The sequence below is a fragment of the Betta splendens genome, chromosome 10 (assembly GCF_900634795.4).
Source record: "Betta splendens chromosome 10, fBetSpl5.4, whole genome shotgun sequence".
Classification (NCBI taxonomy): Eukaryota; Metazoa; Chordata; class Actinopteri; order Anabantiformes; family Osphronemidae; genus Betta; species Betta splendens.
In genome coordinates this window covers 20,000,280-20,015,225 of record NC_040890.2, presented here as the reverse complement: position 1 = coordinate 20,015,225, position 14,946 = coordinate 20,000,280, and positions in this window count along the sequence as shown.

The following is a 14,946-nucleotide window of genomic DNA, read 5'->3' as shown; positions in this document are numbered from 1 at the left end:
TTGACAAGCCATCGCTGGGAGTGCTGTTCAAAACATGCAACAAGGTAATAAAGTAAACAAGCAGAGGGATGAAATTCAGCTCCGCAGCTTGAATGAGGGGAGAACAACACGGCTGACGTTCGAGCGACTCTGGCTTGATTTTTATTGAATTTATTATCTTCTGGAGCTTTTCAGCAGAGACGCGTCTGCGCTGATGAATATGTAGAAGTGCAGGGAGCGATGCAGGCTACTGTTCACAGGCTCAGTCAATTTAGGCTTTTTGAGACTTTATTGTTATTATTTATTTATTATTCATTTTTTGGTTTAAGGCTTATTATTCATGCATCTGAATAATCTGAAAGGCAGTGGAAGACCTGCTTTGACTGAAAATACATTAGAGCCTTGTCTTCTTTTGTCCTGTTCTCTATGAACGAATAAACTCATTAAACTGTTTTTCCAGGTGCCGGCTCTTCATCTGCTCTTCATCTGTTCTTCTGCTCTTCTTCTGCGTTTCCTCTTTTCTTTTCTCCACTTGTACTTTTCGTCTGCTCTTTTGTTCTTCATCTGCGTGTCCTCTGCTCTTCATCTACCCTCTGATCTCCTGCATTGAAGGTTTTCCCACTGACAGCTAATTTCAGTTGCTTAATCTAAGCCCACCTTCAGATCTTCTGCTAATACTTTGTTCAAACCACAAAAATTAAAGCTGTGCACACAAAAATGTGAGCCACAAATGTCTGGTTGTTAAAACTGTTTGCTTCTTCGCTATGAATGAAAACATGACGCCTTCAGCAGCGTTCTGGCGCCTGTCATTACACAATTCCCGATTTCTTTTCAGTTCAGTTCACTTCTGTTGAGGCACGAGGAGCAGCAGAAGACCATCTGCCTCCACCGGTTGGGAGGAGGGGCCTGCGACCGGAGGAGGACGAGCTGTACCTGAAGGAAAGAGCAGGTGACGCGAAATGACTGCTGGATTTAGATGTGCAGCACCTGCCAGCAGCGCCTCGCCTCCACCTCCACCTCCACCCACATCTCCCCAGCGTGATGCCTCACTCAGATCCAGAGGACGAGTGAGAGTCGTGCTGACGGTAACGCAGGCGTTTTAAAGTTGCATGAGTCCTCTTTGAAGTGTCATGAGATAAAAAGGGAAGCTCGCTGTGTTTTTGACTCTATGTTCATTGTGAATGAGCTGCAGCACCGAACACACACGTTCATATCACGTTTGAAGCAGCTGGTCTCTATGTGCCACACCACGTAGGACCCACCGTGACTGAGTCAGTCAAAGGGACTCGGGTCATTGTGCTGCAGTGGCCTCCAACAGAACCAGCATGATTCATGCCGCAGGCGCTGATCCTCCTGATGACACAGACTGCAGACGACGGCACCAATGCATTCTATCTCTAAAAGCTGCTTCCCTTTGAAGCTGCAGGGTTTGATCCCTGAAACCATTAATGGCAGCGATGCAGGTTTGATCACCGCAGCTTTTTCTGCCTGATTTGTTCATGACCAGGCGATCTGGTGGAAAAAAAAAAAAACATCACAAAAGTGTCTTAATGCAGAAAATGAATTGTAGCTGAGACATTATGAGGTGTTGTGTTAATGGATCTCTTTGATGCTGATATGTTGGGTTTGTGCAGCGCTCGCAGACCACTGCTGCTGCCTCTGACTTCTGGATCTCAGGCCTCTGTGTGACAACAACTCCCCCACTGAACGCTCCCCACCTGAAGTCACAGGGTTTCATGCCACTTGCTGGATCGTTAGCTGGGGGTATTAGGCGTCTTGCCTCGGACTTGCATCATTGCCTCCCGTCTCCAAGTTTTGCCGCTGCCTTTCCTCTTTCAGCGTCTCTCCTCTCCCGCATGTAGATTATTCTCATCAGCTTCCTTTCGACATCCCTTTGGAGGAAAACAAAAAGAAAGCACGCCAGAGCCTGTTTTTATTCAAGCCAAGGTGACCCTGATGGAGATGTAATCATACATGACGCCATCATAAAGCTCCTCAGACCCACTGGATACAAACAGAGAGGATTATGGGAGAATTACCCGAGAGAAGGGTGCACGTAAAGAAAAGAAAGTTATTTCTGTGAAGTGTGTGCGTCTGAGAAAATCAGTCAGACATTTCCTGTTTCCGAGGACGAGCAGGTTTAACTCTTTACGCACATACAGGTTTAGTGATCAGCGTTTCCTCCGATGTCAAACAAAGCTCTTGCTGTTTGCTGTAGATCCTCTCGCCGCTGTGGCTCAGATCCTGGTCAGCGTCCGTGCCGCTGCTGCTCGTTAAGCGCCGTCTGTCTCTTCAGCCGGTGTTGATTCAGAGTCTTTGCAGCGCGTTCCTTGCGAGTGGGCACGGAGCTTTGTGGAGCGCGTGAGATAAAGGTTCGCTTTGATACGATGACAGTCGTGACTCTGCGGCTGCAGCGCTGCTTTGGGTCGTGTGTCTGCTGGGAAAAGCTCTGACTTCTCTTTAATATCATTTCTAAAGAAATCGCTGGCTGCTCCCGGCGGCTTCGCATATTTTGAGCGCTCAGGGCTCAGAGCAGCAGAGGTTAAATGTATTTCAACTTTTCAAATGAAGAGTTGCTCCTGGAAAGTGTTTCCGGCAGGCGTTCGGCAACAACAGGTGCTGCGACTGTGTTGGCCTCAGCTCCGCCTGACGGGGAACATGACATCGCTTTGACGGACAGTTGACCCACACACAAGATGTTCAGAGGGATTTGTACCTGAGTCTGTGTCAGTCAGCTGCTGAAAAGCCTCCACTATCACTGTGTTACACTTTATTACGCTGTCTAATCATCCAGCGCATGTTGGAAGCAGCGCAGACAGTTTAATTATACTGTAATTTTCTGCAGGAGTCATGACAATAATCTGGCTTCACACCATCTGGATTCAGGTCAGTAATAAGTGTGGTCAGGTCAGAGGATGGGCCTGAACAGCACCGGTTGATTAATGGAGTGGGAAGAGAATCACAAACAGAATTCAGACTTTGTCACATCTACTGGTGGACACTTGTTTCCAGTATACGTTGGATCAGTGCTTTATAGAAACACTGGAGGCAGATCAACAAAATGATCAACACGTTCAGGAGGTTTGCTTGGATGGGGGACCCCCCCCCCCCGTGCTGTCAGGGGGCGGTGCCTGCTGCTACAGCTACTGTAGAACAGCCATCACTTGTTGAAACTAGCAGCGCATGTGTAGCGTTTTACTGGACGCGGTGGGTTCGAGCTGATGCTGACTGTGGGAGTGAACAAACAAAGCTCAGCGAGACCCGAGGCTCAGACAGATCACAGGCGATGCCAGCAAACCAAACTGTGGGCTCGCCCTGTTCGCCGCTCAGCTCCTTCAAAGATGGCTGATAAAAAATGGATGTTAAACAGCTACTTTCAAGAGCAGTGGAAGCTCTAAGATCGACCGACACGCGCCCGTTTGATGCTCGTTCTACTGTTAGTCTTTGAAAAGTGCTGGCGAGTTCTGTGAGAAGAGCCACACAGAAACATTAGAACAACTTTGAACTGTTAAATTGTTTTAAGCTACATGGCCGCAGGAAAATTTCTACATTTGAAAGATGCGTGAGCCACAGCAGAGATAAACAGCGGCGATGTTAAATTCATGTCTTGTTTTACTTTAAAAGGGAAAAGCATCAAAGGCGCGAGGCGAAGCGTGCCACGGCAGAAAGAGAATGAATGTGGAGGAGCGTCTCCGTAAGCGTTCGCTCATAATGTTGGAGTGGAGAGTTTGCATCTGCAGAACCTGCAGCCAAAACGTTTGAGCGACTGGAGGACCGGACACAGCAGCAGCAGCTGGTTCTGTTTGAATGCTCGTATAATTATATTCTGCTCTTTATAATCTGTGTATGACTTTAAACTGGACCCGTCTGACGCTGCTGGGCGTCTGTGCTCGGCTCTGATGACTGTGTCTGACAGTAAATACAGTAGCAGCTGATGCGACGTCTGTTCAATATTAACAACGGTGGGGAAAAGCGTGTAAAAACAAAAGCTGCATTATTCGGAGGGAAGTTCATTAAATATTCAGGCTGTTTTATTTGACAGAAATGCTGAAAGAAAAGGAACACACAGCACAATTGCACACACATGCTTTCCCCTCCCATGATTCCACTGGGGTCTCCTGCCAGGCAGCGTCTGCGACGCAGCGAAGTTGAAGGAAAGCTTTTCCTGGTGCTGGTGTCGCGTGTTCCTCCGTCAGCAGCAGCGGCCGTCTCCTCACGGCTAAGTTTGGACACTGCGACCCGTGGGCTTTCACTGGGTCTCTGTCTGCTGCTGCTGCTGCTCTGAAGCCTGGCCAGAAGCACTGAGCATCACTGGAGTAGAGACTGAGGAAGAAGCTCAGGATGAAGATGTGCTGCTGCACAAAGAGGAAACGACGGAGGAGACAGGGAATAAAAGCGACGCACCACGTTTAATAGGATGAGTGTGAATGAGACGCACACACACGCACACATGCACACATGCATATATACACACACACGCACAAATGTACACACACGCACGCACACGCATGCACACAGACACACACACACGCACACATGCATGCATACATATATACACACACACGCACAAATGTGCACACACGCACGCACACGCATGCACACAGACACACACACGCACACATGCATGCATACATATATACACACACACGCACAAATGTACACGCACGCACGCACACATGCATGCATACATATATACACACACACGCACAAATGTACACACACACACGCACGCACGCACGCACACATGCATGCACACAGACAAAGACACGCACAAATACACACGCACACATGCATGCACACACATACGCACACACACATGCATGCACACAGACACACACACACACACACACACACACACACACACACACACACACACACACACACACACACACACACATACACACACAAACACACACACACACACACACACACACATGCACAGGCCTCAGGTGCGGCCCACTAACCAACACTGTGCATCCCAACAGGACGACGACTCCTGTGAGACGGCTGTTAAATGGATTGGATTACTGGTGGCTTTTAAACTGGACCAGGGTCAATGCAAAGCGACTGCTCATGATTTAGTGACTCACAAAGGTGCATTTAGTGTTGGGCTCCTCCAACGTCCGTAGTCCAATTAGTGTCATATAAAGGCCCCTCTGTTCACAGCGCAGAGGGGACTAATGGTTCAGCTTCTCAGAACCAGAGAGAAAGTAGAAAAAACAAACAATATGAAAAAATTCATGGGCAGAAAATGTGCAGTGCAGAAAGTGAGGCTCATTTAGGTTGTTAGTTAGCGCCGGTGCAGCCTGCAGCTCGTCCATTAGCGCAGCACCGAGGGAGGAGGAGAATCATGAACCTTTTCCTCAAGTCTCCACGCTCACTCTGAAGACAAAGGTAAAATCCGTGTGTATGTAATGAAGCACGTTAAGACCTTGAGTGTGACTGACCTGTAAAACACTGGGCTCAGCCACACGCAGCCACACAGTTCATATCATCAAAGGCTCCTTAACCGCCTGGTGGTGCCGCCTGTGCAGCCGCTGCAGTCGCTGCCGCCGCTGCAGTCACCGCAGTCCCTTCAGTCCCAGCAGCTGCAGTCGCTGCCGCAGCTGCAGTCTCTTCAGTCCCAGCAGTCGCTGCAGTCGCTGCAGTCGATGCAGTCGCTGCAGTCCCTTCAGTCTCTTCAGTCCCAGCAGTCGCTGCAGTCGATGCAGTCGCTGCAGTCGATGCAGTCGCTGCAGTCCCTTCAGTCTCTTCAGTCCCAGCAGTCGCTGCAGTCGCTGCAGTCGATGCAGTCGCTGCAGTCCCTTCAGTCTCTTCAGTCCCAGCAGTCCCAGCAGTCGCTGCAGTCGCTGAGGGTGCTGGCAGCGGCGCTACCTCCGACCTCTCCCATTGGCCGGCCTAGCTTTGAAGCCTCCCCAATTAAATCCAGCGTCCTGGCGACGAGGGCACTCCTCCCTGTAGGTTAATTATGTCATTACTCGCTTGTTGGTGAGATTGTTTGATGAAATATGAGGGTAATAAAAATACATGGCCGAAGGCGGTATTAAAATGAGGCCCAGAGCTAAGAGAGATCAGATCAGCTCCTCTACACCATCAGCTCCATCATTCACATCACGAGGTAAATGTTCGCGCTGACACAGGCGGCAGGAACACAAATAAGATGCTGTGAGCGCTCAGACGAACACAGGTTGGGCCTGGAGGGGACCACTCATTCATCCCAAAATGTTATTTCTATGCAAATGAAAGGGGCAGGAATTAGAGACAGGGAAGTGGAGACGGTTACGAGTCCCGCCAGTTGCCATGGGGACTGAAATCTCATATCATCAGAGTCAAGTGGGGCATGAAGCAGATGAATCGAGAGCAAAGAGGGCAGAAGAAGAGAGGGAAGGAGAAATGGGGTACTTTTAAAGGAAATGATGGTCCAGCGGTCACTGGAGGGGACGTGGAGCAGAAGCTGGAGACGGAGCAATGGATTTTACACAGACGTGCTTTAATTAACAGATTATTTCTGTCTTCTGCCATTTTAACATGCAAGAACCAAGGGTGAAAATGGAAACTGGCACTTTCTGAAAAAACAAGGTTTTAAGGCAACACGTATGGAATCAGCAGCAATGAAAAGGAAACGTGTGGCTGTGTTTGAATGTGCTTCGCTCCCTGAGGTCACGGCCGCCTCACGGCTGGAAGCGCTGACAGCGCCATCACCCACACCTCATGGTGGACGGGTGTGCAGCCTGGTTCTGGTGCCGCCCGGCGCTAACGTACTGGACCTGAAGCCGCCTCCTCCTCACGACGCGGCGCTTGTGCAGCCTTGCGTGAGGCGTTAGCGCTCAGAGGAAGAGCTTCCACTTCTCACCTCCTCACCCACATCCGCGTCCCGGTGACATCAGAGGATCTCAGCGAAACCGTTTGGATGCGCTATTAACATGGTGAAATATTGATGTGCTTAGAGGAATTACGTCTCTACATAGCCAGAGGGGCTTTGTTCATTTATTATGCATCTGTTGCCCCCCCCACATCCGGCTTTCAAACTGCGGGGCAGGTTAGAGCACAAGTGTTGCCGGCTGAGATCTTGCCTCTATTAAGAGAATTAAATCCAGCTAACAGGGCCTCTCAGAGAGAACATAAATTCTCCATTATCTCCCTTCTTGGTGGCCTCCTCCATCTCTCTCCTCCTGCAGCGGCAGAAGCTGATTTTTACTGCCACGCTCTCATTTACCCTCAGAACTCATCTCCTGGAGACTCTTGAAGCTCCGCTGGATAAAAATAAGCTCTGTTGAACGAGCGCTTCAGTGCTGCTCCTTTTAATGTTTTGTTTGTGACATACAACTTAAAAAAAGCATTAACATAAAAGGCTGCTGTGACTGCAGAGGTCGGCGACGCTGCAGCTGCAGGAAGTGATGCGCTGACAGATGGCTTTTCATTCCCCCACTTTGTTTTCAAGATTTCATGGCTTTTATACTGTGGCTTACCTTTATATCCACCGTGATCTGGTGCAGTGTCACCATTTAAGGACTATGGTGACACCTACAGTATACACAGAAATAATGGCTCTAATAAATAATAACCAAACAAATGCTTTGAAAATCAATCTGAAACAGTGGCAGCAAGGATGAAAATAGGATTTGGGAAAGTGTGGTAGACGTGCACGCTCCCATTTCTGCTGGAAAAGCTGGAACAAAAGCTTCGTTCCTCCTTGAACATCTGGAGACAGAAGCTGCTGGGCAGCCATGTTGTGTGGTGTTCAGGGGCGGGACAATGTGTGGGACGTTTGTGTTCTGAGGCTTTTGAACCCTGTAACTACTATCCACACAGGTGGATCAGTGTGGGATTCGCCCAGTGGACTGACGGGAGCGCGATTCCTGGACACAGAAGATCAGATGGCTGCAGATGTTTGTATGTTGTTCATTTCCCTCATTGATCGCCTTCATTTTCCCTGCGTCCTGTGAACACACTGTTCCAGTCAACAAGCTGAGGCTCAGGAGGCTTCACGTGTGCTGAGGCGGCAGGAGGCCTCCGTCTCCTGAGTCACACTTTCTCTGCTTCTGATTATTTTCTTCCCCAGGAAATGATAATTGATTCATTACTGCTCTTCACCCCCTGAGCCCCCCCTCCCCCCTCCCCCACAGGCCTGTACGAGCTCTAATATGATATGAGAGCTGCTGCTGCAGATGAAGACGGAGACGGGGCTTTTTAAGGCGATTATGTTGGAAGTGATTTTCCTTTTCTCCGCTCTCTGTTCCTTCTTCTGCTCATAACCTCGGTCGGCAGGCAGCGGAGCCAGGCAGGCGTACGGCAGGAGGTTACAGGAAACATGAAGGGGCACAATGGTGATGATTAAGGATCAGCTGATCAGGCACTTGCTGTGTAATCTTAAATAAAAAAAGGATATGAAATCACTTGCTTTACAGCCGTGGAAGTGATTTTCCTCACAATGGGGTCTACCTTCCGCTAATCAGCTTTGTGCCACAGAAAAGCCAGTGAATATATTTGGGCCTTTGTACTGCAGTGATAATGTGAGCGAGGCGAAGCTGTGGATCCTTTGAATGTAACCCTTCATCCACCTTCTTCCTCTTCCTCGCAGCCCTGCTGCTCAGTTATCAGCCTCCTCTACTTTCTCCATTTCGTTCTCTCTTTGTTTACAGGAAAGTTCCGCTTGCTTAATTTGTCCAGGGGTAATTTGACTGCGAGGCATACCAAAGAGGATTGATCGAGTTAAATCAAGATTATTGACTTCCCCCTGTGCCAAAACACATTCATTCACCCCCGTTGCTGACTCCTTCTTTCCTTGGCGAGGCAGCAAACACTGACGCATCAGCAGCGGAGCCGAGGAGGCTCAGGTCGGGGGGGTCGGGGCCGTCGGACCACTGGGGTTCTGACGCTCGGCTGTTCCTGCAGCAGCCGACAGTTAATGAAGTCTCTGGTGCAGATGAAGCAACTCTGGGACCAGACAGCACGACTCAAGGGAGAGAAAAGGTAAATAAAGGACAGTAGAAAAGGCAGGAATGGCTGTGTTCCATGTGGAGGCCTCCGACTGTAACTCTTTCAAACAGAATAAACAGTGAAAACCTCCTGTAGGGAGTAAAATGACACAGATGGTGCCGTTGCAGCTGTGGTAAACTCTCCCAGCATGCATCTGTCCCGTTCAAACTTCATCACTGCTGCCAGTGAGCAGAAACAAGCTCCAGGTCGGAAGTGTCTGCTGGCAAAGACACGATGCAGCGTCCTCGGAGCCACAGGCAGCACGGGCTTCATGGAGACCAGCTGGGTTCATGTTCACCAACCGAAGGCCTGACCGGCCGCACGTTGGATGAAGAAGTCAGTATTAGTTGAAATCAAATTTCACTCTCACTAACTTTATTGACAGTTGACGCTGAAGATGTGGTTCGCGACTGCGTTGCTCGTCTCTGGATGATGTGAAGTAATCGATCGCAGTGTTTTCAGCTGTGACGCCGATTCAGTTGCTGCTGCAGGAACACGTCCTGCTGCTCGCTCATTAGGAGCCTTGGGCCTCTGGGTAATGAAGGACCCCACGGGCTGCTGGGTAATTGGGCAGCCAGAGTGGAGTCCAGGTGAAGACTGGCTGGCCTGAGTGTTCTGGTTGGCCGATCGGCTGGTGCCTGTGCTGTAGCCAAGTGAACAGCGGGCAGAGGCCTCCGGGGGCCTGAAAGTAAGTGAGAACGCTGCAGCAAAGTTTTTGAAAGCAGTGAAGCTGAACTGTTGTGAATAAGAAACCCTACCTGTCCTGTTTACCACCGTTAACCTGTACACCCTTGCTCGCCGCTCCCATAACAATTGGAGGCAGGGAAGTTTTCCAGATGGTTGTTTAGTGGGAGAACCAGACTGACAGTGGTGCTGCCTCTCTGCTGCGACTGCTGCTTTGGTCGTCAGCCAGCTTCTGATGTTGTTGTGGAAAGCCGTAGCTGCTAGCGCCGCAGTTTGTTTAGCCTCGAGGGAACAAGCCGAGGTGAAACCAACCAGGGGTGCTCTGGGACTGAATACTCAATTAAGGCAGACTTGTCTAAAGAAATTGCTGCAGATATCCCAACTGCTGACAAACTGGCCTCCCCACGGTGACAGCTTAATCATAGTTCTGCAGAAGCTGTCCAACACTTGCGTTGGTCCAGTCACTGATTTTCAGAGACACTGAGAGAGAGAGCGCTGGCATGCTGGGGGTTCCTTGTGATTTGTCATCCTGCTTCTGCCGGTGTTTGGAGCTCGCTCTAATGACCACACGAGCCCTGTGACAGCGGCCCCCGTTCCAGTCGGGGCCGGGGATCCATCATTCTCTTCTTTGTGGCTCATTGGCTCGCTGCCCCCATCCAGGACAAACTCCCACGCTCCCACTGAGAGGAGCAAATAAAGGTGACAGCAGGTTTACAGGAGGCCGGGTCACCTGGGAGGAGAGCCCCCGGTAGCGGACAGCACACACCTCCACCTGTCTGCTCGTGACACCAGCAGCTCGGCCTGATAACAGCAGATATTAGCTGCGCATTACAAACCAGCATTTGCATGAAGCTCCCCTGAAGGAGGTCAGCTCCAACGGCAGCGGGAGGGATCGACGGCTTCATTCACGTGTTTGCTTTGCAGGCCCTTCACTTCAGGTCTCGCTCTGCTGCTTGATGCTCCGCTGCTTCGCCACATGCTCCCATGAGGCTCTGTCCTCCTCCGACTCCCTGAGCAGGATAATTATTCTGCTGCACCTCCTTTTAAAACCAGATTGGGATCTCCAGGGACCATTCGGGTGGAATAAAAAGTCAGAAGTGACCAACAGGCATTTGCATGAGGCAGATAGCAAGATTATCATCTTCCTGTGTTAAGATTCTTACCACCTGGATACGCAGTGAAGGATTGTGGGAGAGAAGCCCTAAATGTGAGGAGGTAATTTCTGAGAAAGATAAGTCACCACATGGAGGGAGAAATTGATGGAGTGGCGAACAAACCAGTGAAGTCTGGACAATGAGGAGGACCTAGTACGCGGCACCACATCCAGATATGCATGAGCTATAAATCAATATTTATTGCACATAAAGGAGCAATTTTCCCACCATGAATGATTAAACTTTCCAAAGTTGGCTGCAGTCGCTGTGTATTATCGCGGCCGTATTCAGACTGATAAATAAGGAATTACAGCAGCAGCGCGTGGGTGTGAAAGCTGCGTCGTACCTGAGCGAGTGTTTACAAACTGCAGCTTATTATTATTGTCATATTGCATTTCCCCAATTGTAGTTTGGCTCCACACATTTGGAGTTTGAGCGCAGCGTGTTTGTCTGACAGCGATGACGGCGCACGGTTGTGAAGTGATTGCTTCTCTCTGGCACTTTTTGTCGCACAATTTACAACTGATTTTTCTGAAATTATGAATCGCTCACAGCCAAACCTGCCCAACTGTTTATTCACCCAAACTTCATAAATCAGTTTCTGATATTGTTTCAGCTCTGTTGCAGAGGCAGTTTGGTGGCTTTTCGTTGTGTAAGATCTGAAACCTTACAAAGAGCCTTGAGAACCTAAAGAACCTTGCTTGTGAATTGGTTCTTTAGAAATACAGTTGAATTGAATCACGATGAGTAAAGCTCCAACACCTGGACCTGTCTGAATAAAACAGCACAGGTTGGTGATGCACTGTCAGCTGTGATGTCTTTGATGTTGGTCTTTGTGTTTGTGGATGGACAGAACATGAACGGAAGCAAACAGGAAGACAAAACGGAGCACATTTACTGAAGTTTCACTGAGAAGACGGATTAGACTGAATTAAATCAAACCAGTAGCTGAAATGGATCAACCTCACAATGTACATCAATGAGCTTGAAACACTTCCACCTACTGTATGATGGGCCCTGCCCGAGACCCTGCAACCCGCCCCAGCTTCTGTGCATGTGAAGAGTATTATGGACACGTGGATGTGTTGGTCATCGTCTGTGTGCGGCACAGAGGCCCTGCAGCTGGAGCAGGGAATCCCCACGTGTACCAAGGAGGAAGAAACAGTTGTTTATGGAACTTAATGATGTTGTAATGATGATCTAATGATGTTAATGATGTTCACCAACTTGCCTGATGTGTCCGGGTGCTAGCGTATGATAATTAGCTCTGTACACAAGTAACAGCTTGTACTAATGGGCTGCCATTAGTTTACTACGGACACAGTTTGTCCTTTTGATGGCATTCACTGACCATTAGAGTTCCTGCAAACAGTCTTTTGTGTGACAGATGTTCCTGCCAAAATAGTCTCTGAGCCACAAACAATCAATTCCAAAGTCTTCATGTGAACCCCACACATGATGGTGAGCAGCACCAGCAGACAGCGGCGTGCGCCACGTGCCTGGACCGGCTGGGCTGAGGGGACGGGCACTCAGGCCCATTTTTCTGGGCCAATCTGGGCACGTGAAGATGTAAAAGGGATCAACCTGCTGCAGGATCCGTCCTCTGTGGACCATGAATGTCTGTGGTCTGTGATGTCTGTGGATCGTAGCTCCGAGAAGTGACACTCGTTGAGAGACTGAGCGTGTTGTTTGAGGCGGATGCTCGGTGTGTATTCACAGAGCGTGAGCCCGTCATTAGGTGGCTGACAGGCGCAGCCGCCACGTTGGAGCGAGGCCACGCGGACGCACAAAAGGCTGATGGCGCACTTAATTCCCCTGTGAGCAAAAACTCTCCTAATGATGCAATCATCCAGGAGTCTGCCTCCCGCCAATCACCTGTCAAATTATGAAAACCGCTGTTTGTGGTTTTAATCTCGCTGAATGCCAGTCAACCATCTTCTATGCACAACATTAGAGCATAAGATGAATTAATCAGAGGGAGAGGAAATCAATCGTGCCCTGACATTTCCAACCACACACACACACACACACACACACACACACACACACACACACACACACACACACACACACACACACACACACACACACACACACACACATGGCCAGGCTTGGAGGCTTGGTTCATTTCAGCTGATTTGATTAGCGTCCTGCTGAAGATTAAGGAACCACTGGGTTAACTAGTGGACCTGAAGCCACAGACCGTGTTCCACTGACTGTTTATTTCTATAATCAAGAAAAAAGACATTTTATCACATGAAAACCAATGAGTTCATTAAACATGAATTTATTCAGTTTCCTTCACAGTTGGAACGGGAGATAAGTGATTTCCTGATTTCTCCTTCTTGTCTGTCCCTGATGGATGTGTGTACATGTGTGCAGCAGCGTCTGAGTTTAGAATCATGATGGATGGAGCCACGAGGAGCAAAGAGCACGAGGCTGCTGCACCCGGACTCCATGCGTCTCCATCCATCTCCTGTTAATGCAGCAGACGCTGCTCTGAGGCTTGGGGACACTTTGTTGACGTCCCAATGAATCCTGGGTGATTTATCATGTCGAGTCCCATAGTTCGGTCCTGCACGTAGCTGTACACAGCTCCGTCTTGATTTTTCATCCTTCAGTCATGTTTCTTTATTTTTGGCTGGTTTACTTGCCCATTCCATCTTCCTTTTTCCTCATTATTTCTGTCTCATCGTCTTTACCTTATTTTACTTGTTTTCATTACATTTTTCTCTCTCCCTTCAAACACAAACCAACAATTTCTCCTCTCAAATTTTGGTGCAGGTTGTTTCTGCTGGTGCAGTCGGCTTCGCTCTGGCAGAGCTTTTCCACTGGATTCTGTGCTGATGATTGCACCTGAAGTTCTGTCAAACACTTCGCTGTGTGATCTTTAGGTCAAGTGACACCTCAGCATCTGGCTTGAACATCTGGCATCTGATGGTTGGAGCTGTTCCGTGCGCGTGGAATCTGACGGTAACATCGCTGGAACCTGCCTCTACTGTATCTTTACTCTTCCTTGTTGTTTTTTGCTCATTTTATTGCACCCTAATCGATTGTTGCTCCGTTTTGTTGTCTTCACTTTTTCCAGCTTGTGTCCTTTGCTCTGTTTAGTATCCGCTAGTATGTAGCACTGTAGCAGCAGCTCCTCCTTCCGATCACACGCCTCCTTTTCCAGCTTTAGGAGCATTTGCTTTCTGCTCTTAGCAGTCACACACATGTCGCTTCATAAAACGACCTTTCCAAGATAGAAATGTTTTTTTTTTTATGCTCAAAGCCAAGAGCCTCATTATACAGTGCACACACTACCATCCATCAGCGCCATCAAAATAGCGACATCACACAGATGGATGTTGTGGGCTTGCATCAAGATTTAATGCCACAAGTCATCAATTATTTCCACTTTGGATAGATTTGGGGGAAACTGCATGAACTACAATAGTGAGTCTAGACAAAATGAGCTTGAGAAAGAAAGTGACTGCAGTAAACATGTTGTCCCCCCATCAGAGCCAATCACTGACAAATATGACTCCTTGTAGCTGCGGCGTGTAGCTGGTGGCCCCCACTGGGCCAATCAGCATCATTTCAGACTCTGCCATGAAGCTACGAGACGCTTCAACTCCCTGAATTTATCAAAATTGGATCTGCAACAAAACATGTGTCTCACTCGATGGTTTCCTAAATCTCAGTACATCAATGGGTCCAACACATTGTCCTCCACAAGTTCAGCTCAATTCAATTCAGTTTTATTTCTTTGTAGCCAATTCATAACAAATGTTATCTCATGGCACCTCACAACGTCTAAAACATAACAAATCCCACATGAAGTGAGCTTTTAATTGTAGCCAATCAACAGATTGTAATTTACACTAAAAGGGACAGTATGCTGGTGTTTCAGTGGCTTTCAATTCAAGTCATTTAGTTTTGAGATTTCTGAAGAAAAGTCTCAGCCTCTGGGGACAACAGAAAATAAGATTACCGCCACTGTGTCCTGAGATATTGTGTGTGACAAACAGACAAACAAGGACAAATTTGTTGTCTTTCAGCCAGTTTCATCATGACAATAAAACACAGAAAGGTTCTCCTGTGTATTAGAGGCAGACGCATCCAATGTTGAACTGAAGGACACAGTGACACAGTCAGAAATCACTGG